The following is a 25,641-nucleotide window of genomic DNA, read 5'->3' as shown; positions in this document are numbered from 1 at the left end:
TGATGAGTACCTATGAGGTTGCGGGTGGAGTGTGTTCCATATTTTCTGTAAAATCCAGCTAGTTTAATACCACGTAACACATTATGTATCATATTAGAATTTTTAATAAGTGTTGAAGTTCATCTTTATTAACCTAAACTGTAATAAATAGCGTATAAACTCAAATAACAACTATATAAGTGTATTTTTTAAAATGTGAATGACCAAGTAATAGAAGATCGATAATACTCAGTAAGATTGTCAAGTCACTGATTGCTTCAGTGTTTGGATTGCACATATTCTTGTGAAAGCGATACATCGAATCACGCAAACATAAGTTCATGTTCGGAATGTAATATATTGGTCTCAGGACAAGAACTTTAAAAAATTATGTGCTTAGAATATTTGAAATCATATTCATTTGAAGTATATAAATTTGACTCAGAGTGATGTAGAATAAGAGTTAATAAGGTGTGACGTTGCAAGAAGTATTCGGAGACACGATGCGGATAGCCAGTATAATGAAAATCAACAAACTGCAGGGTTTTCAACTATTGCAGATTTACATAAATTATTACTGGAACTAAACACAGAGGGTGATAATTTGCGTAAATCAAATAAAGAAACGAACGTGATTTGGGTAGCTCGTTAAATATTGCATATGGAAAACGATGAAAATGCTGAATTTACTAAAAATCAGTCAGTAAAATTAAGTAAATGTTTGCAACAAATTAAACAATTTAAGCAACAAAATCTGCAATTAAGAAAACAACTGAGTGAAACTCGTTTTCAATTGGATGAACTTGAACAATATAGGCGCCGCAATACTATTGATATATAAGGTATTCTTCAACAATGTAATGAAAATGTTTATAATTTTGTAAATGAAATGAAATGAAATGAAGTCTTTGAGTTTTACGTCCCACAGTTATGCCGGTTAGGCTAAAGGAGAGGGTGGTGATGGGTAATGAATGAAATGGTGGAATGCAGAAAGTGGGAGGAAACGGGAGAACCCCGAGAAAACCCACGCACACGGTGTTCGTCCACCACAATGTTCACTTGGCGGGGGATGGGATAGAACCCGGGACCCCAAGCAGCAGAGGTGAACACTCTACCACTGAGGCACTGCGGCCCCAGTTTTGTAAAGGATGCAAGTCGTGCATTAGATATGAAAATCTCAATTGAGCAAATATATGTATGTCATAGGCTTAGAAAACTACCACATAATCTGAAGGTGGAATTATTTTAAATTTTTAAGAAGGGCAGATAAAGATGAAATACTTCGGAAGCGTAAGATAAAAAGAAATTTCAGTATCCTTAATATAGGCTTGATTGAAAATCGCCAAATATATGCCAATCAGAGTCTTACACCTTTTAGAAAACGAGTATTTGACAAAGCGAGAAAACTCACGAAACAAAAAGGTTTTGCATATCTTTCGACAAATAATACGGGTACTATTAAACTAAAGAAGAAATACAGGGATAGATGTTATTATATTAAAGTCAATATTGATGATGTTACCAGGTTGAAGTAAGTTATGGCTATCGATAATATTTATATTTAATATCAGAATGTACGGTGATTGAACGCAAAGGTTGATGAGTTCTTTTTCTATTCAGTAACAGTGATTACGATATTATAGTTCTAACTGAAACGTTACTACATAGTGGTGTGTGTGATTATAAAATTTTTAATAGTAATTAGGGGGTATATAGACAAGATTGATATGATAGAAAAGGAAGCAGGGTTCTGGTTGCTATTACAAAATATATAATGTTTAGCAGAGTGAATTTGTCAAATGATGATAAAATTCTTTGTATTCAATTTACTATACGAAATGTAATATATTCTTTATTTGCATTTTATTTTACACCTTTGATCAAATTTAAAAATAGCATTAATTTTATGTTATGTGAAATAGAAGAGAATTTTCCAAATAAATTCTAATTTAATAATTTTAAGAGATTTTTATTTACTATTAAGTGCTGGTTGCAATTCTAAATTCGGTGTATTTAACCCTTCTTATAGAAAATTGTGTGACTTTATAAATGTGTACAACTTATAGTCTGTGAATGATATAAGGAACTTAAATGTTAAAACTCTAGACTTGGTATTGACTAATTTAAAAAAAAATAATGTACTGAGGTTACTTAGGTCAACTTAGCACTTGTTTCTCCAGATATTCACCATCCTCATTTAAATATATCGAGTTAAAAACAAATCGTTTAATTTGTAATTATAATACTCTCTTCTTTTTTCCTTACGTAACACTGTGTGTTCTATCAAAAGCTGACAAAGTGAATATATTTAACATCATGGGTTAAACAAAGAGTGCAATGTTGGTCTGATTCTCGCTGCGAAGCCCTTCCTAACCACAGTAAAAAAAATCCTTCAAAGCTCGACGACCAGCAAATTCAACTTTTAACGTCAAGAGTGTTGAGAACAAATTAGTGGACGGTGATGTCCGCAACGCAGTACGGCTTCTCATCTCAGAAGATACTATAGCTTCTCCGAATGGAACTGTATTAGAAGCATTAAAAGAGAAACATCCGGCTCGCAGCCACCCTTTTGAACCTCCCGATCTCATTGAGCCCAGTATTGTAGCGCCTAGAATATCAGCTGACGAGTTTACGAAGACACTTAAATCCTTTCCCTCCGGGTCATCAGGAGGTATGGATAGTCTCCGTCCTTCAATATTAAAGGACCTCCTACTATCCCAAGACTGCAAAGCTAAAGACCACCTGACTAACGCCATCTGTGAGTTTCTCCACCTGATTATTTCGGGTGATGTGCCCACGGAAATTAGACCTATTTTCTTTGGAGCATTACTAATAGCTTTGAGGAAGAAACGTGGCGGCATTCGTCCCATCGCAGTAGGCAATGTCTACAGGAGATTATCAGCCAAAATCATTTGCCATAGAATTAGAGGACCTCTAACACATTTTCTATCCCCACACCAACTTGGAGTTTGCGTCCCACATGGAGCAGAAGCAACAGTCCACGCTGCTCGTATGTACTACTCTTTTCCACACCATCAGGAGAAAGTGTTTCTGAAGATATACTTTAGAAACGCATTTAGCGAGTTGAATCGTGATTCTATGCTCATACAGGTAAAAACAGTTTTCCGTCAATTTATCGATACGTTATCAGTGTTACTCACAACCGAGCAACTTATATTTAGGAGACAAAATAATCCTCTCTCAGCGGGGCGTACAACAAGGCGACGCTCTTGGTCCTGGTTTATTCGCACTAACTTTACAATCCATCGTTAACAGTATCAATACGGAACTGAACATATGGTGTTTGGATGACGGGACTGTAGCTGGAGACAAGGATACAGTACTAGAGACATTAGAAATGATCCGTAGACAGGCTAAGGAGATCGGATTGCAAATGAATTTCTCCAAATGTGAAGTCAGCTTTCTCGGAGTCTCCAATCAGCAGGCTAATAACCTCTTCAAGCTGTTTAACGAAGCCGCGCCTGGGATTCAAAGAATTTCGACTGATAACACCAGCTTACTAGGAGCAGCATTATCTAATGAGGTAAGACGAACAATATCAAAAGACAAAATTTCTAAATTAGAATTCTTCTTTACATGTCTTTCCTTGATTTCAGCACACTCTGCTTTTTACCTACTACGCGCCACATTGTCCATGCCAAGGCTGCTATACTTTCTTCGCTGTGCTCCATCTTGGCGGGATGCTGATCTTCTGGAATGCTATGACAACACCCTAAAAACCGGTCTAGAATCTCTCCTGAATTGCTCACTCAACAATAACTCTTGGTTGCATGCGTCCCTTCCTGTTAACCACGGAGGCCTCGGCATTCGACGCGCCATGGACCTGGCTATTTCATCCTTTCTGTCTTCATTCTATGGCGCTAAGCCATTGATCGAGACCATTCTCCAACAAGATCTTAGCCTTGTAACGGATTCAGATGTCAACGACAGCATTTCTAAGTGGTCATCTATCGTGGGATCAGATCCCCCTGATCTTGATAAGAGAGGATTACAATCTTCTTGGGACGATCCCATTGTAAATCATCACTTTTCTTCTCTACTTCAGTCATCCGAAAACCCAGAAGACAACGCCAGACCCCTAGCTACATCATCTCCTGAAGCAGGCGCTTGGCTCCATGCTATCCCATCACCTTCTTTAGGACTGCATCTTCCCAATGACAGTTTTCGAATTGCCAGTGCACTGCGTTTGGGAGCAGATGTTTGTGAGCAACACAGATGCCCTGCCTGAAGAAGTGTCGTAAACAAGAAGGGCCTTCACGGACTCTCCTGTGCCAATAGTGCGGGCAGACATTCACGCCACTCCAGTGTGAACGACATCATGATGAGGGCACTAATTTCAGCAGGCGTTCCTTCTATTCGCGAACCATTGGCATGCAGTCGTGCAGACGGTAAGAGGCCAGATGGTATGACCCTAATACCGTGGAAGAAAGGAAAAGCACTTTTATGGGATTTTGCTTGTTCCGACACCTTCGCCCCATCAAATCTACATTCTTCTTCAGCACAAGCTGGCAACGTGGCTGCTCGTGAAACAGAAAAACGCAAAAAGTACAGCAATTTACTTGACAAATATAATTTTGTCACTATAGCTATCGAATCAGGTGGTTCCTGGGGTCCGGAAGGTCTTAATTTTATAAAAGAAGTCGGACTCCGCATTTATTTATCATCAGGATTTATTTATTGACGCCATCTTCTGTTCACTTTTAGCTTTATCTTCTCCACTAGATTCAAAACTTACTTTACTAATACTAGATACCCTTGAATTTTCTAAACTATTCTCATCTACCTTTTCTTTATCTATCAAATTGTTACCAAATTGCGCAATGGACTCGAAATCTTCCGAAAACGATTGAATCACAGGACTCGACGGGAAATTCTGTACTTGTCCTAATTGAAAATCAAGTTTAGGACTTGAAATTTGAGACTCTTTATCCTGTTTTACTGTTTTTGATTGTTTTATTTTGCCTGGAGTTCCGATGTTAAACAAACTATCAAAACCAATTTGAACACCCCTAACTGCTTTCTGAGCTCGTGTTCGAATTACTTCCCTATTCATTTATTTTTAAAATCTAACAATAGTTATCTTTTGCGTGGGAGGGATGGGTCGTTAACTACGTACTATAATCGTTAATTTATAACCTACATAGGCAACAAGGGTGGGCGGTGCGGGTTAACTTTTTCACTTTCAATATTTCTAACATGTTACTCTGTGCCTGTAAATATTTTAATATGATTCAGTGTATCTAAAATATTTTAAAAATTTGGGATCGTATAACGGCGTAAGCCTCACGGCTCATCTCTACATGTGAACCCCCTGTGTCCGGGCCTAAATCTTGGTAACGAAATGAATTTGGACACAGAAAAGTTCCCTTCCGTTCACCATCTAGAATGAACGGGAATAAGAAAGTTAGCATAAATTATGCGAGAGGTAAATGATTGAAATAATAAATCAAATTTAACAAAGATATGTTCATGTACTTTAGATTTGAAAGTGTGGTTTATAGTGTAGTGTGGTTGTGATTAACGTTCGGGTAAGTCATTCCTGCTAGATCTCAAGTACGTCATTTCCAAACATTGTATCGCTGACAACAGATTCAGAAAAGAAACACATACCTGCGGAGTCCTCCTTTCTAGAGATGAAGGTAAAGCTCTGCAGTCACAGTCCTGGATGGTCAGTGGGCTCGGCGTTCTCCTTGTGTCTTAGGTGTTATGTTCTGAGTTGGAGTACTTAGATGGCCATTCGTGACTTCTCGGTTCTCCGTGGTACCAATGGGTGAATATAGTTTAAACAATTTCAACTTCACTTAGAACGACTCTGTCATCATGGTCTAATTCTTTTTAATGAATATCGTGGTGTTAGTTCTTTCTCGTAAGATTCTGACTTTCTGAAGATCTCTCGACTACTACTACAACTCCTCCTCTTGCTCTGTCTCGACTGCCTTTGACTCCTCTCACTCCTCTCTAACTCGTCCCTGAATCCTCTCTCGAGACCAGCGACCCTCTGGTTTTGTACCGCTTCCTTGATTCTGGAATCTGCTTCATCACCCTTACGTCAGAGGTGCGTTGTTCTTTCTGCTCCAGGAAATTTCTCAGTTTCCTCATTGTTGATCAGCGATTACAATCCCCAGAATGCCTGTGTCCGCGATGCTGACAGTTTTGACATACTCGAAATTGTGTCAATGTTAAAAAACATTTTACAAAATTTCATGACATTAAATTCTTTAATTCTTTTAAGTAATGAGTATTTTAAATTCTTGTTCTCATTTATAATGATTATAACAATTCCCCAAACTGTGCTTTCCTCAATACCAAAGTTATATAGCTATTACATAAAACGGTTGTAGTTGATTCTTCCTTTGTCCAATTCTTTCTTAATTTCGTTTTACTGAAACGATTCGATGAATAATTTCCTAATGTTACTAGAACATAAAATGATTAAATTAAAATAGAAAATTAAACCAAATAAATACGAAAATAAATGCGCTGGGCTACAATAAATTGCTTGTTAATGATCTTGATACCTACTTAATCAAGTTGGGTATAATACCAAAAAGGTTAATATCAGATCAAGATCACGTTTGGTTTATCCAAAATCTAAAAGTGAGTATTTTAAGAATTTGTCTGTAACACGAATGCATTCAACCAACAATAATCTTAGATGTCAAAACAAGGATTTGGATTTCAGTCTCGTTTTACAAATATTTACATTTACTTAAGCGAGATTGTAAAGCCTACACAAATGCTTTGTAATACTCCGAATTACTTATTCTAGTTATGTACCTTTTATTTTGTGTAGATTTAATATTTATCTTCTTTCTTTATCTTACTATCATATTTCTTTATCTGTACGTTTTTAATTCTTTATCTGTACGTATATATAGTAGAAGCTACCAAAATAGGAAGGCATTGGATAAGAAGAATACTCAAATGATAGGGTAGCAAATAATAAATGTACCAGATGGGTGCTAACTAATCACGTATTTTATAATTCTATATATAAAATATGATATTACTGATTTCATGTTGAAAACAGGGTCATAATATAAAGTATTTACGTATTAAAATTTCGCATTGGTTACTTCACTTAGTTTAATCGTTGACCCTTGGAAGCATTACGCGCAGTATAAACAAATATGGTGGAACACTTATCTGTTTACGATCGAGCTTCCTGGATGGCTTGGATGACATGAAGCTGGAGAGTGGACAGCAAGAAGGCAGATCCCACTGGGTGTGATTTTTTCTTTTGGCGCTGCACTAAGGTGGAAGCATTAAAGTGCAAACCTCTCGCAGGAGAGGTACTAAAGGCACAGATTCAAGAGGTTATTACTAACATCGCAACTGACTTCTTTCAAAAAAGTATCAATTGCGTCCCCAACCGTTTGAGGAAGCTGGATAACAATTCTGGTGCCTTTGAAAGAGATTTATCATATCCCTTTGTTTTCTTATACAAGTAAGAATGTGATGAACGTATTTTTCCACTAAATAAGAACCAATAATACAAAACTTACGACAATTTTTAAATACCTGTCTATTTTCCACCCATTCTGTACAAATAAGTTAGCCCTCAACTCAATCAACCAACAAATACATCCACTTAAACTACTTCTTTCGAAATTAATTCCCAAGATGAAAACAACTTACTCAATTACATTATTACAAGGCTTAACAACATTAGCACTAACAAAATAATTCGTAAAAGAAAGGAAAGAAAACTCTTACAGCATTAAGACACTAGGATATAGTATACATAAAGCCGCGTCTGTTCAGAAGGAGCTGGACGCTCATACTTTTAGAGATTATTCATTGAGTATCTACGAACTTACCAAGGGGGTAACAAAGAGACATTTATTTACTTATCGACTGATACGAAAATAAAAAACAACGTACCTATTTGCCCTTGTACTTTATATGCTATAGCGCATTACATTATATGCAATAAGGATTTTGGTCTGCATCACGATGTAAATTTAAAAATATTTAACATGACTTTGGGCGCGAATCGTCTTGCAGCTACGCACGTCCTTCTTCAAATATCGTACGCCACTCCTGCACACTTATCATTGACATGTTGTTTTTGCCATACACAACAGCATGCGGCGATGAGTTTCGCGTGTTACAATACCCTTAGCCATCAAGAAATGAACCACACATCTTTGATCTTTTTGCTGCTCTCCATTTTTAATCCTGGGCAAACACACTTTTCATTACGCTCATCTACAGAGCAATAAACAAACTTATGTTCCTGTGAATTGTCACTATGTATTTGTCCTCTCCGAGAGATGACAGTATCGATTGAACTGTGTTGACAACTATTCGGATTAATGTGTTTTACAGAGGTTGTTCGATTTTCATTTGACAGCCCCTCATACATACTGCTAGGAAAATCTATTGTTTAATTGATGTTCCAAATATCACTACTGCTATATTACTACTATTACTATATTACTACTATATTATATACTATATTACTACCTTTAGTAAAACTACTACTGTTATACGAATACAACTATGTTAAACCATTTATAACTGAATTTTGTTTTCAAAGAAAATCTGAGAATTAAGTGTAAAACACTTCTTTAGAACTGTAAATTAACATTTTTAATGAAAATTGTTATGTACAATGCACCTTGAGCGATTTATGTCCCGTAACATATAGGGCATGCTAGGCAGATGAGTCAAGTTTGTCCTGGTCCATTGGTATATGTCACATTAAGCAAGAGAAATCAACATTTGAAGCACGAAATATAGTTTTACATGTAACAATGTTCAAGCACTAAGAAAAAGCATTACTTGGTGCGGAATGACTCAAAATATTAATTACATAAGCCTACTTCACATCTCAAAACATAGCGCTGGGGAACTTTTACAGTTTTCTGCAGCACAACAGTGTCGTTTCATGTCTGGGATCATTGCATTTATGTGATTACATCCACCGTATCTTTTGTCGATCTTTACTCTGGTGATTATCAGTTAGCTTCCGAGACGCTCAGGGCCCTTTGAAACTGACGGATTAGTAGTAAGATAACACTCCACGATGTATCTTCTAGAACTGCGACATGTTTTGTCCAGTTTTTTTAAAGGTTCCAGGCATTTTGATCAGAAGTGTCCAGAAGCCACCTGAATATCGACCATCACCACTCTTTCGCTCTTATGTGAATCCTATATTTCGAAATACTTTGGTCCATTCTGTCTGTATCATTTATGAACTGATTGTACTTCCGTATTGGTCGAGAAACAGCAATCTTCTTTTTCCACCTCATAGGAATATCTGGATGAAGAAATAATAATATAGAGCTAAAGTAGAAGTTAGATTTGTCAACATCAATCGAATTTACCGACACTTCCGAATAACGGTTTTTAATTAGTTAAGAGGTTAGAGAAATCGTCTGAGGTTAATTGAGTAGATGGTAAGAAAGTGTGTCATGGTTTCTAAATGTTTTTTTCCTGGAAAGGTTGAATAACAGATGTGAGAAGTGAATGACCGGTGATGCATGTTGTGTCCATGTAGTCACATGGACCACGTAGTATTGTTGTGTGCATTGGTTTTCAGGACCTATCCATCCAGTGATCCTTGATGAGTGTCCCTATGTAGGGAGCATAGTTTTGGTTCCTATAATCCCTGCTTATGTATCTTAAATTGGATTGTTTCCTTTGGAAACACGTTGTTAAAAGCAGGGCCCCTCCATTGACATCCATCCAGGATCCCTCCAATGCTTATGTATCTTTAATTGGATTGTTTCCTATGGATTCACATTGTTAATTTAAATTGTGATCATGTTAAAAGTTCCTGGATAAAACATGGCTCCTGTGTAGGGATCATGGTCCATCTTCTCCCATACTCCCATCAATTGGTTCCCTTGAACATATAAATATAATGCTCCCTATAGCCCTTGTAATCCATGCTTATGTATTAACAATTGGAATCAAACGCCGGGAGTTGGAGTGAAAGACATCGCAAACTTTTGTGAGATGGAAAAAATCTTTATATGTTCGTAATATTTATTTTATTGCATCATTTACTTTGTAACTTGCATTTTGAGGGATCGTATGTATAACATACTCGTTGGTAAATTTACGTGTGAACATGTGAAGAACACGTTGGTAATAATCTGAAAGATGTCACGAACTATTGTGAGACGTAAATATGTATGTTTGTGCTGAGAATTGAACCAGGGACTCCCTTTATTTGACTTGTATTATTAATATATTCACTTCCTTTTGGGAATCTCTGAAGAAATTTATTTGTGATCCTATGAAGAAGTTGCTGTAAAATTTTCCTATGAAGTGAAGGAAGAAACATATTGGGAACTCGTGAAGGGTAGAGGATTCGTAGAGATTAAATCTTTATTTATTCATTTATTTCATTTTTCTTTTATATTTTCCTTTCCCGTTGAAAGTCGTTGTTAATTATTTATTCTTTCCTTCGATTTGAAGCTCATTAGAACAACGATGTAGTGTACATATACTTTTGCATGATACAGAGTATGGTCTTCGTATGTTCTTTTTGCTTGAGCGCGGAACTTAGAAAACGCACTTTCTTCATTGCCGGACACTGCACACAAACTGAGCTTATGAGGAAGCTTGTTTTTGGGCAAAGTGAAAGTGTGTGTGTGGACTATGACCTTTCAGATGGAATGACCTCTGATGCATGCACTGATGGAGAAATTTCCCCTTGGTTACGGGGCTTCCGTGTGAACAATGAAGGGGAGAAATAAGAAAGTAAGTGTGTGTGCGTTGACATACTTTTGACTGTGGCATGCCGTAAATGCAGACAATTTTAGTTGTAGATGTGAACATAAGGAATTATTCGGAAGTGAACCGTTTTTCGTACTGCTACAAACGAGATAAAACATAGATTCGAGTACGCAGTTAGCGTATATATATGTTGTATATAAACTTTAGATGCAAATCAGTATTCCAACTTATGTTTGCAATTGCCATTTACTGTGAAAAGTTGAAAATGTCTACGGAGAGAAAATTTTAATCAGTGGCAGATGAAAATCAAAGATTTGAGAGACAACATTTAATGAATATGACATGAGAATCCGTTAACAGGCATGTAATCAACATTCCTAAACTTACTTGTAGATAACATCTTGAAAAATTTCAAGACAAAATACAATTTCCGAATTACAGTTTATAGTTTGATGCACTCCCAATATATGAAATAAAATACATTTCCACCTATTACAATATTGAAAATATTTATGCAGACAAAAAAAATTAAGTAATGCCCAACCACCCACTGTACTAAATAAAGTATATATAAATTACCCTTGATCTATATCGCTATATCCTTATTTTGTGGTATCAGCGTGCTTATACACAGCGTTTGAACATTATCACTTGTATTTGGTGATTTTCGAAGTTTTATTGTTTTCTTTTTAGAACTTACACGTAAGTTACTTTTGCTTCTTTTTATGATTTCTTATTTTACTGTATTTATGTATGAGAAGGAATAAGACGGTTTAGACTATTGAAAAAATAGTGGAATGATAATGTGAAAGGAACCATGAGAACTTTGGGGAAAATTCACAAATACACTTTAAGACAAACATATTTAACAAGTCCTAAAAGATTAGATGGTAATAATGCACGTGTTTCGATCTTACGTCGAGTGTGGGAGTGATGACGTCATAAATTACGCCGATATTACATCGCTATATCCATTTGTGATGTCACGTAAACCTATGCCTGTTAAATCACCTAAGATACATACAAGGCCTGATTTTCCATATGTGGAAAGTATTCATCGTGTAGTAAAATGCACTATATTGCCCGCAAAATACCTCTATTTTCCAATTCTCTCGTACGTTGCGGGAGGCCAATTACTTTTCGGTCTTTGCCGTTCATGTATGGAGGAAGAAAAGACTAGCAATTGTACTCATAGTGACGCTGAGTGTGCTCTTACAGGGACATATTGTACTCCAGAGTTACACCTGGCTCTTCAAAAAGGGTACAAATACACGATATACACGAAATATGGGAATTCGAACTCATGGATCCTGAAGACGGGAATTCAGGTGGTTTCTTCGGAATTTATCTAAATTCCTTCCTTTAGATTTAGCAGGATGCCTCTGGTTTCCTGCGTATTGTAAAACTGAAGAAGACAAGCAAAGATATATCGAGGAATATTATGCTCATGAAGGCATACAGTTGAATTATGATAACATCAGGTCATACCCTAGATTAAGGCAATGTGCAAATCTTTACCTCAACTCATTTTATGGGAAATGGGGACTGGGGACTGATATGTCACATAGTGTAATCGTTAGTGATGAAGTCACGTTTCTTTGGTATTTAGTGGTCCCAATTAATGATGATCATTTAATTATCACTTACAGGGACATTGAAACTGAGATTATTGCTCTCGATTTTTCTAATGTAATTTTAGCTGCCTTTATTACTTCGTGGGCTAGACTTGAACTGTACAAACTACTGACGACTGTAGGACCAGACAGATCAATTTACTGTGACACCGACAGTCTTATGTATATACAGAAAAAGGTGAGGAACTTTGGTTACCGCTTGGGAACTATTTGGATGATCTAACAGATAAAATTCCAGAAGGCTGGAAATTTACATTTTTAGGATTAGGTGCAAAGAATTATAGTTATAGGCTAGTTAATGCCTAAGAGGATGTTCGGGATATAGTCAAAATTAGGGGGTTACACTAAATGATAGGGCCTCTCAGAAAATTAATTTTGAGAGTTTCTAAAAATTAGTGTCTGGACAATTAGAGTCCACAGTAATAGAAAATCCAAATTGTAATTTGCGTAGACCAGGGTTCCATATCTTTAGCTGTAGAGAGACAAAGACACATCGTGAGGTCAACAAAAAACGTAAGTGTATTGACGAACATGACGTGACTGACGATGAACCCATACGAAAACGTGCAAGCGTACCTTACGGTTCTAGGCCCACGAACGAGTGAATGTAAGCTGTGTAAATGTCTCTTTTTGTGCTGTAAACCCTTCGAATTATTTATTACTAATTTATTGTTAATTAATTAATTAATTAATTTATTGGATCGTATGCATAGCATACTCATTTTAATTATTTAATGGATTGATTCCTATATTTTACGGATCGTTTCTTATAGAAACTCGTTCTTGAGACTAGTCATTTTGAGGTTTAATTTTTAACTCTAGACCTTTAATATTCCTATATTACCAGTGATTTTTAACTCGAGAGCTATATTTTTTAACTCTAGAGCTTTAATTTTCAACTCGAAAGCTTTAGTATTTCCAGTGATTTTTTTTCTTTGCGTATGAGTGTGTATATAAAGCAAATACTCTATTGTATGGATTCATTTGAGTACGTGATGTTATCGCCGGTCCGTCAAGGGCGGGGAAAACATTTTTGTAAATCGATTACTTAATGAACGTGATCAAAAGTTTAATATATAATTTAATGATATTGTGTGGTGTTATGGTGCAGTAATACCAAACTTAGAGGAACATGCAAAAATATGTTTTGTAGAGGAGATACCCGACATGAATAATTTTGAAATTAAAGAAAATTCATTATTAATACTTGATGATTTAATTTCAGAAACCGATGGCGATGTTGCTAATTTATTTACAAAGTATGCACATCATAAAAAGTTACCAATGTAATATTTATTATTCAAAATTTATTTCCAAAAGGAAAACATGCACGTGGTATTAGTTTAAATGCACATTATATTATAGTATTTAAAAATCCTTGTGATAAATTACAAATACAGTATTTAGCTAGGCAAATAATGCCTCGATATAGTAAGGAAATCGTGAATGTGCTCGAAGAAGTAACACGTGAGCCTCACACTTATGTATAATTTGACTTAACACAGTAAACAAACGATGCATTGCGAATAAGTACAAACATTTTTATTAATGAAATCATGCATGTGTACCCTAACGTAAAAGACATGCATACAGAAATTTTTGTTTAGTCTGAATCAAGACGTTCAAGCTGAAGCAACACTACAACACGTCCGTGCTCTGTGCAAATGCAAGTGTACAAAACGAAAACAAATGTTACAAAATGCTTCAGGGGATTTAATAAGAACAATTTCTCAGGTAGCTAAAACACCATAAAAGGAAACATCTCTTTAAATTCTCGTCAGAAGCAACGTTAACGTAGACGTAAAAAGATCTTACGTGCTTTATCTCAACAACGTACAGCATTAAAGAAGAAAAAGAAGTTGTTAGTACAAAAAGGTGGTGCGCTTCTACCATTAATCTTGGGGCCACTTCTTGCAGCAGTAGGAAGTAGTATTTTTAGTCGATAACAATGTCAGAATTATGAAAAATGATTTCAGTTCCTGAAAATGATGTACATGAAATTCGATCCAATTTTAAATCCATAGATTCACATCAATCACGATTAGATGAAAAATGAATAATATTTTAAAACGTCATGATCTTAGTGTACAACAAAAGTGTAAATTATATCAACAAGCTTTGCATCGTTATTTACAGTATACTTCATCTTCATATAAACCTATTATATTACCTGCTATTCAGAAAAAAGAAGAAGAAAAATCATCATCATCAACTTTCCAAAATGATACTTTCATTTTACCATTTGTATCAGACATTCTACCATTTTACCATTTGTACCGCAAACACTACGTAGGAAAACAGATCTATTATTAAATCAGTTGACAAGTTCTATTAAAATTCACTGGCATAAGTCTGGTCTAGTACGTATCCAAGGAAAAACAATACCTGGTTCAAATATTATAGATTTAGTAAATGATGTCGCCCGTACAAGAAAATATTCAAGAAATCCTATAGGTGTTCATGAATTTAAAAATTTATTAGATCTTAAGGTTCGTAAAGAATTTATTGGCACACCAGCATCAAAACTGAATAGTAGTAGTAGTAAAACACAACGTAGTCGTAAAGCAAGAAAATCATCTAGTCCAACTGCAGTATCTAATTTATTTAAACAGTTCAAAGAATGTAAAAAAATGACAAAATTATCAAAAATATATTATGATTATTAAAATCCTGATTCTTTATCGAGTATACAAACATTACAACGTAAAACAAAGTTGTCTGAAAAGAAAATTAAAAATTGGTTAGCTTCTCAAGATGCTCATACATTACATGGACCAGTTCGTAAAGTTTTTGAAAGTAAAAAGTATGTTAGTGCACCAAATGAAACATTACAAATGGATTTAGCAGATAGGCAAAATAATGCAAAGTATAATAAAATTTATAAATATATATTATGCTGTATTTATATTTTTTCATGTTATGCATATTGTGTCCCCTTAAAAACAGAAAAGGTCGTTAAATGGCAAAAGCAATAAGAAAGATTTTTAAAATTTTCAAGCTGCCCGTGTTTAATTTACAAACATAATTAGGTACATAATTTTATAATCGTCATGTGAAACAAATGTTTAAAGAATATGAAATTAATCATTATAGTGTTCATTCCGAAAATAAATGCGCTTTAGCAGAACAATTTATAAGAATATTAAAAGAAAAAATGTATCGTTACTTTACTGCAAAGAATACTTATCGATATATTAACGTCTGGGATCAAATTGTAAACAATTATAATCATTCATATCATTCAAGTATTAAAATGGTACCCGCATAAGTAAATGATTCCAATGTCAATCAAGTGTGGGAAACATGATATGGAAATACAGTAATAAAAAGAATACAAGTTGTAAATTTAGTCCTGGTGATTATGTTCGTGTTAGTAAGTATAGTCACAAGAAATATTTCTTATTGATAAATGTATTAAATCAAATCCTATCACTTATAAATTAAAAGATTGGAGTTATGAAGAAATTAAAGGAATATTTTATGCACAAGAATTACAAAACGTAATTATAAATTCAAAGAAAACTTATCTCATTGAAAAAGTATTAACACGTAAAAATGGGTGGATGTATGTAAAATGGGATATCTGTCAAGTATGAATTCGTGGATTAGATCAGATTCTATTCAGTCTGCACGATGAATTCCAACTTTACACACGACTTTTACGTTACTCTTCCTTCAAATGCGAGTAGTAAACTTTTCAATAATAATACTACAGCTTCATTTTGATTTAAATTAGCACAACCTGTTGATTTAAATGATGGGGAATGGGGCGTTGCATTAACACAAATTAATATTCCGTGGAATTTTTATAATGTTGGTGAAAATGAAGAAATTATAATTACTACTGTTATTGATGATAAAGTTGAACGTAATCATGTTCCTATAACACCTGGATATTATTCATCTATTGAATTTATTCTTCAGTTGATTCCTGAAAATGTTCGTATATTACAATATTTACAAAATAAAAATCAAATTGTTATTAAACATTCTTTAAAATTAGATCAATGTATGATTGGTATTACACAGGGATGACAACATATTTTTGGATTTATTAATGAAAATACACTTGATATTAAAAATGTTCTATACACAAAAGTTAGAAATGTTGATTTGATATTAACACGTGGAAAATTTCCATGTAATTTAGATTATAATATTGCCAATACAATTAATGTTTGCGTTGATGTTATAAAGCAGCAACAAGATATTGGACCGATAGTTCGAAAACTTAATGTATATAATGTACAACATGGTCTTGTAAAATCTTTTGTGCTTCACACACCGCATTATGTTAAAGTTGAAAAGAAATATTTTGATATGATAGAAGTAAACTTAAAAGATGAACACGGGTTGAAATTACCATTTCGTTTCGGGACTTCAAACTTGACACTTCACTTTAAACGAAAATGATTTCTGAAAGTATTGATGATAGTTTTCACATTACATTAGTTTCAAACGCTAATACAAATGTATATCAAACAAATAGTCCAACACATTTTATTAATCAATTAAAAATAATATACGATTATCAGAATCTGGTTGGTACGTAGGGTTAAGTGAAGTACATATTCTATTAACATGTTATAATTTTACCGAAGGTGAAAATGTTATATGGTATAAAGTTAAAAATGCAGAGCCTATGAAAAGTAAGGTTATGTGACAACGGCCTACTTTGTCCCTTGAAAATCACTTCCCCACATATGCAGCAGAATGAATCTGTCGAATTGTTGCAAGTTCTCGGAATGTTCGTTTAACACAAACGTCAATATTTCATGCAGAAATATTTTTCACCTACAGTATACACAGACACAGCGTAACACCACCTTCTAACACGAAGATCAAATCGAAACTGAAATATTTCACGCGACAACGTGGTGTATGTCTTGGCGCCTTTTTCAACAATCTGTCTGTCATCTAGACAAAAGGGAACCGACGAATGATCGGAAGTTCATTACGAAACCTTTCTCCGTCAAAACGCCTAGGTTTTAGTGTATGCAGTGTGGAACGACAATACATCTTTGCAACCCAAGGGGAGGGGGTACGTTTCCGGGGGATCGTGAGCTAGAGAAAAGAATGTTCCTGGGATATACTCCAAACACGGAAAACACATATTAAATACGAAAAATTCGATTTTTCTGTCAATTATGGAAACAGCACCCCGCCCAAAAACCTTACGTGCTGGAACTTTCTCGATGAGATATTCACAATCAGCGTTTTGAAATCTATCTGGTACACCCTTTCACCCTCGTGGGAGGATTTTCATGCCGACCAGTGTAACAAGAGACGAAAGACCGTTTCTCATTTCCCGCATGTGTATACATTTTTGACATACAAGTACATCAACTCAAAAATTGCCTTAATGAACAAGACAGAACATACTAATCCATCTAAACTAATGAAAACAAAGCAGTAGATCATTTTGACATGCTATAGTTGGTAAAAGTTTTACATTCATGGCGGACATATCCGTAATGGCAAAATATCGACATATTTTCTTATGTTCACCATTAGAAGGCAGATCATTTGTACACATTAAAGTATGTCCAAATTTGAAGACATGCATTTCTGATTTTTTTTTTTGGATCTATTTCGGGCCTTGTGTGTAGACTCGATGTCAGGTCCCTGCAAAATCTAAATATATTAATTTCGTACCAAACTTGTCAAATTCAAAAGTTTTTTCCATTTTACCTCCTTTTGGAAATTAGTGCCTATACGAACTTCTGTGAATACAAAAGAGACGGAAGTATCATATATATTAAAGAGAATATTTCAAAAGCTCTGTTTGTTATTCTCACTTGGTAGAATAACTGAAGAGTGGCTCGAATTTTTGCCATTGTAAAGTTATATATTAGTACTTAAAGGAGAGCCAAACGATAGCGGGTAGTGAGGAGAAAGGAAAGAAAAAAATGATGCATTTAAATGTCTGCTGACGATATATACGAATGTGTTTGTTTGTTACTTTCTTTTAGAGGTTCTTTCATATCTTCCATCCGCTTCAATTCTCAAGAGATCTCAACAACCTGGGTACATACAAAAGCAAGAAAGAAAAAAAAAAAAGGATGAAAGCATGAATGACGTAAACAACTACTTATTTTATTTTCGTTATGTTCTAAAATAGCTGTAGATTCATTTTTAACTTACTTCTTGAGGAAAAGCTTTTAAAACTAATTGACAGAAATTGTAATTTTAAATGAAATAACTTACATATTTGTGATTAAGTAGCTAGTGCTTTTGGACTTTGTGGACACTTAACTCAGTTTGATTCCTAGGATTAAGTTGCTTAATGTTGCTTAATGAATGGATCATTTTTTGGGGTTAACCAAGTATCCTTAATCAATTGGGTAACTTCTTGAATTAATACGTAGGTTTTGACTTCCGGTCTAAAAGAACATAAATATCGGTTACAAAAAATCAACATGCTCAGCTCACATAGTATTATGCGAAAGCCATCTTGGCAACCACATTTCATTGCTAGCTTTACAATAATTAGAATATAGATTAAATCTTTTTCTTAACTTATAGCAATTTAATTTGTATCAATGTGACTGTCTTCAAAAACCGCCACTGACTCCATGCTGAATTTAAGGACTTTTGTGCGAGCGGTTCCGGGTTCGATTCTCGGTGATGACACTCGTCAAAAAAGTGTAAAAGCTTTTTCAGGCCAACCACTCTAAGTGAAGTTTTCGTGGGTTATCCTGATTCACACCAGGCAAATGTTAGGATCAGGGGTGCCCACAAGGGGGGCTATGACGCAAAGTGCGTCATTGAAATATTTAGGGGGGGGGGTAAAAATCTGTATAAATATGTTTGAGGGAATGTAAAAATTAATCGAAAAGAAGATTTTTTCATGGAAGAACACCTACGGGTAGACAATTGGGGGGGGGTGCGTCATGGACATAAGGGTGGGCACCACTGGCTAGGATAGTACCTAACATAGATTGCAGGCCGCTTCCTTCCCTTCACTCGGATAGTATGATTGCCGAGGAACCTCATCCCTCACACATGACGGATTGCCATGGCCATACATGCCAAAAGTCCAGAAATCTAATTCCTAAATCCTAAATCCGAAAATAAGGACAAATTATTTTGTTTGAACTGGGAGAAATTTGTATAGACCTTTTGAAATTCGTAACAGCTTAAATTTGGGAAACATCATATTTTCACATTTTCTCCCTCTATTTAGAATAAGCGATTGAGATCATTAAAGACAACAGAAAATACTGACACTAAATGTTAATAATCTTTCTCTAGATGTTGATATAGATTCAAGGTTCAAAGATAATACATGATTAATGGAGGTGAACGCAAACATTCTCCTGGAAAACGGTTAAGAATTGTTCTTGATCATTTCTTGATTCTTATTACCGACTCTATACGTTATTATTCATGTTTCACCATTGGGGTTAGGATTTTTTAGATGGGCACCTTTTATTTTTTAGAGCAAAAACGACATTTACGAAAGTGTCCGAAGTGTCAAATGTTGCTTCCATTTGGAAATAGAGATAATTTTCTAGCATCTTTCCTCTCCTTCTGAGACCCCTTATCCAATTATTTCCTTGATCTGCCACAATCCTCTTCTCTCTTCTTTTACTGTTACGTTCATTTTAAAAGCTTACCTCAAATTTCCCAGTTACCGTGGATTAAGTGTGTTGTTTCTTGTGTAAAAACTTTAACAAGATCAAGCCGTTTGTGCTTTCTTTGGGTTCAAATGCCACAGATGAAGCGGTACCTTCTTCTTCATCCAAATAAAGTTAATGATTTGCAGACAACTACTTTTTTAAACAAATATATGACGACTGTCATAAAAAAAAAATTAGAAAGAACAACTCTAAGGAGAACAAGAGCGGACTAACTATTTCCGTGAAAGATAAATGGTTTTTCCTAAAGGAATGCTAAGATATCTTTAGAAGAATGCGAATGTGTTGAATTTGCAGTATCTACTGGTGTTGCCACCGTGACTGAATACGAAATTTGCTCCACTGATCACGGTGGATATGGCGAGAAGCATCTAATTCTACAGACACATCTTACTCTATCTCCAAATAGAAACGCGCTAACATAGTGATTCTTATGTGTTAAGTACGATAGCTTTACGTTTTGAAAGGATAGTTACCAAAACACTTGACGCAAATAGAGCCTTCTTCCTTCGCTTTTGAGCCTTATTTTAGCACTTATTCCCTTTCTTTCTCCCCTTATAAAAATTGTCTCTTACTATCCTTGTTGCTGGCTCTATATATCACATTTCGGTCTTCGAGTTCTCTTGTACTGACTTCATTGTTTGGTTCTGTAAAGGGTTAGACAGTAAATACATCCATAGCTGTATCATTGACATATCATTGATGTATCATTGATGATAATAGCAAATTATTCTTTTGTTTTCATTGAGGACTGTTTTCTTCTTTAACAACCAAGAGTCCTTTACGGTTACAATTCATTTTCAATAGCATACTTTTTCAGAGAGTTTCCAAAGTGGCTTCACCTTATTAACAACATCCAATTGTCTAAGACAAACCATTTCCATATCAATTACTACAACTATATCAATTCTTCATATCAATTCTTCAAATTGTTCTCCGAACTATTCCTTGACGGTTACATACGAGAATATTTTATGCACATTATTAATAGTGAGAGCAGACATTGACCATGTTCATGCTTAAACTGTTTTTACTATCCTTCTCAGCTCTGAGATTACCAAGAGCTCTGGAATTCTATGTGATCACACTACACTACCACTAAATTGTCTTTCGAGACTAAGTGGCCAGAGCAGTATATTTTATTAGGATCACATTACCGAGCATTATAAGTGTGTAATACTAGTACATATCTACGTTATCACACATGGAAATACTTAAACAAAAAAGAATTATTGAATTTCGTTTTCTTGCAACAGATATTTAGAGCGATTGTCTCGGTTGAGCTTGTAATAGAATCAATCTATTTACGTCTTCATGGGTAACGGCGACTTTAATGATGGGTATCCATATACCATTTTTTACTATTGAAACAAAGGTGTATAATTGTAGAATGCAAGAAGTTGAACATCGCACCATTCGATGGCAGAAAATATTCCTTAGCGGTTAACATTCACCGGATGAACTGAAACTTCCCGAAATAGAAATTATTGTACGTTTCGCATGAACTTTTCTTGTTTGCCTTGGGCCGCAGTGGCTCAGTGATAGAGTGTTCACCTCTGGTGCATGGGGTCCTTGGTTCGATCTCAGCTCGCGCACAGTGAGCTGTGGTGGACAAACACTGCATGGGTTTCATCGGGTTCTCCTGTTTCCTCCCACTTTCTCTATTCCATCATTTCATTCATTTCACATCATCACCGTCTCTTTTAGCCTTGCCGGCATAACCATGGAATGTGAAACTTAAAAATGTAATTTCATTTTCTTCTTTTACCTTTTAGCAGACTTTATTTGAGATTAATCTCGGTTTTTATTTCCAACGACCATGCTTCGCTTTAGGATTAAACTCGAAAATTAGTTCAAATCCCACTAAGTTGCACTGAGAAAAAAACATAGGTGGCGTACTTAAAAAAGTAGGTTACATGCGGTAATTCCTGTAGTGTTTGAACTTAACGTACAACAGACGTATAACTGAAAACGCATGTTTTATAATATTTTCCGTATAAGTGTTCCATCTATACATACTTTTCGTATGAAACTATATAGGCGGTCAGGATCGCACATACAAATGGACGTATATAACATATAGCTGAGGGATGTAACATAAGTATATGCATGTGATATACGGAAGATTGTTAGATGTCAGACATCCTGCAACGGCATGATGTAAGATCTAAGGGCAGTGCGTATGTAGCACATGGATAACGTATGTTCCATATTGATTTCTGTAGTAAGCAAGGGGATTCCGTATATTTGTACAATATTCCGCTGTTCGGAGAACAGATTTTTCTCAGTGTGTATGTATCTCTGACTCGGTCTCAGACAATTCGAGTTCATAGTAAACAACATTCTATCCGTTCGTTTTCTTAGAGTTGTTCTGTTTTTCCTCTGATATTCTCAACTTCACCTAGTTTTTCATATTCATTTATTTTCATTAATCACTTGTTTCCTTTAACCTGAACAGCATATTCATGAGATGTGAAATTTGAAATCTTTATTTTAATTTTATTTAAAATTTCCATAAATTTTAGTAATTACCTTAATATTAGTAGAAGTGAGACACAAATATTATTCTCTGATTGAAACATTTCTAAATAATATAAATATAAAGTAATGTGCACAGGAAATTTAGAAATGTGGTAACCAAATCTAGAAGACAAATGAAGGATAAGTACTGATAAAAAAATAACAGAAATCTTTATATGACAATATAAAATGTTGAGGAGTTTTTGTTAATTTATTAACTGCTTCTTCTGGTATTAAAATTACTACTACTACTACTACTACTACTACTACTACTACTACTACTACTACTACTACTACTACTACTTCTACTACTACTACTACTGATAATAATAATGTGACTGATATACTACTAAAAATGGAAAATACTTTAGTTCTTAAAGATATCATACTAACTATACAGAATGATTGTTTTGTAAGTACTGGTAAAAAGAGTAGCATTAAAAGCGCCCTCATTAGAATATATTGCATTGAATATAGGTATACCAACTAACTATTTATTTACTTATTTTTTTGACTTATGTATGTAGCTACTAAATGTGTCGGACCTGTACAGACCCTAATAAACCATCGTCAAGGTCAATATATTATTTTACGAGCATGTTTTCATTTTCATGCATCTTTAAGTGCTGTTATCTACAATTCTTTAATCCATTGAAATAACATTTTTTTCTGATTTTTAGTCTATTTGATACCTAATAAAATGAGCACCTAAGAATATTACAGTGATATCTATAGGGTCTTAATTAGTTTTGTTCACACCCACCTTAAAACCTAACAAAATGAACACGTAATAATGTTACAGTGAGAGGTTGGGTGAGCCTTAAGTTTTTTTTTGTGCACATCCATATAAAAAGTCCTGGCTACATCTATGTTTTTACACTAGATACGCGTCTGAAAATTATAAGAAGTGTTGGTGCCGTAAAGAAGAAGATAAGTCAAGGAAGAATCGGATTACATAATGAAGTGTTAATCAATTACAAAGACATTATCGGATTCAGCATTCGTAAATTTACCCAAGGCGAATTTTCAATGTGGTGTAAAACTATAAGATTCACTCCAATTTTTAAGGGTGGAAATAAATCAAATCCAAATAATTAGAAACAATTTATATTTATATTAAACTGAAGTAATTGAGAAGTGTGTACACAGTGGGATGGTGGACGCTATAAATTATAACACCTCTATGAATATCAATATGGTTTTAAGAAAAACTCGAGTACCTAGAATGCTGTAACTCTGACATAATAACAAATATTCAACAGAGTATGGGTAACAATACAGTTGCACAATGGTTATTTATCGATTTGAAGAAAGCATTCGATACGCTGAAACATAGTGTACTGCCACACAAAACAGTGAGTATAGTGTTTAGAAGCATAAATCTTTCTTTGTGAGGAAAAACTATTTATCTAGTAGGTCACAACATGTATTAGTAAATAAGAAAGCATGATGTAAGGATCTAATATAGTGTTCAAGAAGGGACGAAAGGAAGGAAATGATCATGGCTCATTTTTAATGTACATGAATAATGTACACATCTAATGTACATCTATGACCAAAAGGTAGAGTAATTTTATTTACTGTCGACAGCGCAATCTTTCATGGAACAGACACAATGGAGAAATTGATATCACACATTAAGAAGAATATGTTCACAATATACGGTTGGTTATGTATGAACTACTTATATTAAGTTTTGAAAAGTCAAATTTATCATATTTCAGAATCTGTTATCAGATTTCATGCTGACTATTAAAACTAAAAAAATAAAAAAAGGACAATATATTGTGTTATAAACTTGGAGGTGAAAAGAGCTGAATGTACACCATATTTAGGAATAGAAATACAATAGATCAACACATGACTTAGAAATTATATATTGAGAGTTTAGAAGCAAAGGCAGCTTATATAGTAGATCTTCTGAACAGTATCTTTCTAGAACAGTGTGTAAAGTGTATATACAAAATTATTCTATATATGAGTTGGTTAAGGCCCACTTGGTGTTACTTCATTCTCGGTTAGGAACGTTTTTGTTTGTTCTTGTTTTCTCATTACGGTATGTGACCTAAACATTGCAGTGTTTCGTGTGTTTTCGGGGCTTTACCAACGTAAATACTATGTACTGCTATTATTCTTAACAAACAGTATATCTGTTGGTAACACCTCGAAAACACATGAAACACTGCAATATTTAGGACACGAAATCAGAAAACAAGAACAAACAAAAACATTCCTAACGGAAAATGGAGTTACACAAATTGGGCCTTAGCCGGTTTATATTTGTGTATTATTTGGGGATATACTAAAAATCTAAAATACAAACCTTCTTTGTGTTACAAGAAAGCGTTAAGAACTATTAGATACAGTAATTCAATGTAGGCTATTATCCATATACTGTATATACACAGAGTGGCGCACAAGAGTGGGAGTTTTTAATCCCTTATCTCCGAAATTACTTAAACTAGTTCGAGCGGAAAATAATTTTTTACTATGTAGGCCTATTTCCGATATGTAGCAAATTCGAGACATTCGGCAGGTAGGTTACATTTCTCTCTTTACACAGAAAATGACAATGCTTATAAATTTTACATTTAGAATATTACAAATTATTTATAAATTACCTAGTCACTTTTTTTTTTATCTGACTTGAGAACTTTGTGTCACATTTGCCAAAATTGTATTTTCAACTGCTGATGGAATTCAGGAAAATTTTTTGTTCTTTTTCAGACATAGATAAATATTACATTTGGTACATTTTATCACTGTATATCCTTCCAGTTTGTCTTCTTGCAACGGTGCTATGATTTCATAACAACAGGTCAGTGCGCTATTGCTTATGTGCGTACTTCAGTGTTTGGAATTGCGCACTGGACCATTATGCCGCTTCTGTTGAAATTCTCTATCAATAGATGAGGACGGGCACCCTCTTTTTCGTTTGGCAAGATCTTTCCCTTCCGTAAAAAGAGATGCTGCAATTGCTGTTCTGAAAGAAGTCCATCTTTCTGCTTCTTTCTCGGGATCCCTAGAAATTCACAGTCAGGATGGTAGAGTAACCTGAAAAAAAAATATTTTTTCAAAAATAATTCTCAAAATATACAAACAACCCATTAATCATCCCTCAATCAGTGTACGAAATTGTTGGCGACGGAAGCAAC

Source organism: Thermobia domestica, chromosome 7 (genome assembly GCF_964235325.1).
Source record: "Thermobia domestica chromosome 7, izTheDome1.hap1.1, whole genome shotgun sequence".
In the NCBI taxonomy this organism is placed as follows: Eukaryota; Metazoa; Arthropoda; class Insecta; order Zygentoma; family Lepismatidae; genus Thermobia; species Thermobia domestica.
This window is presented reverse-complemented; position numbering follows the sequence as displayed.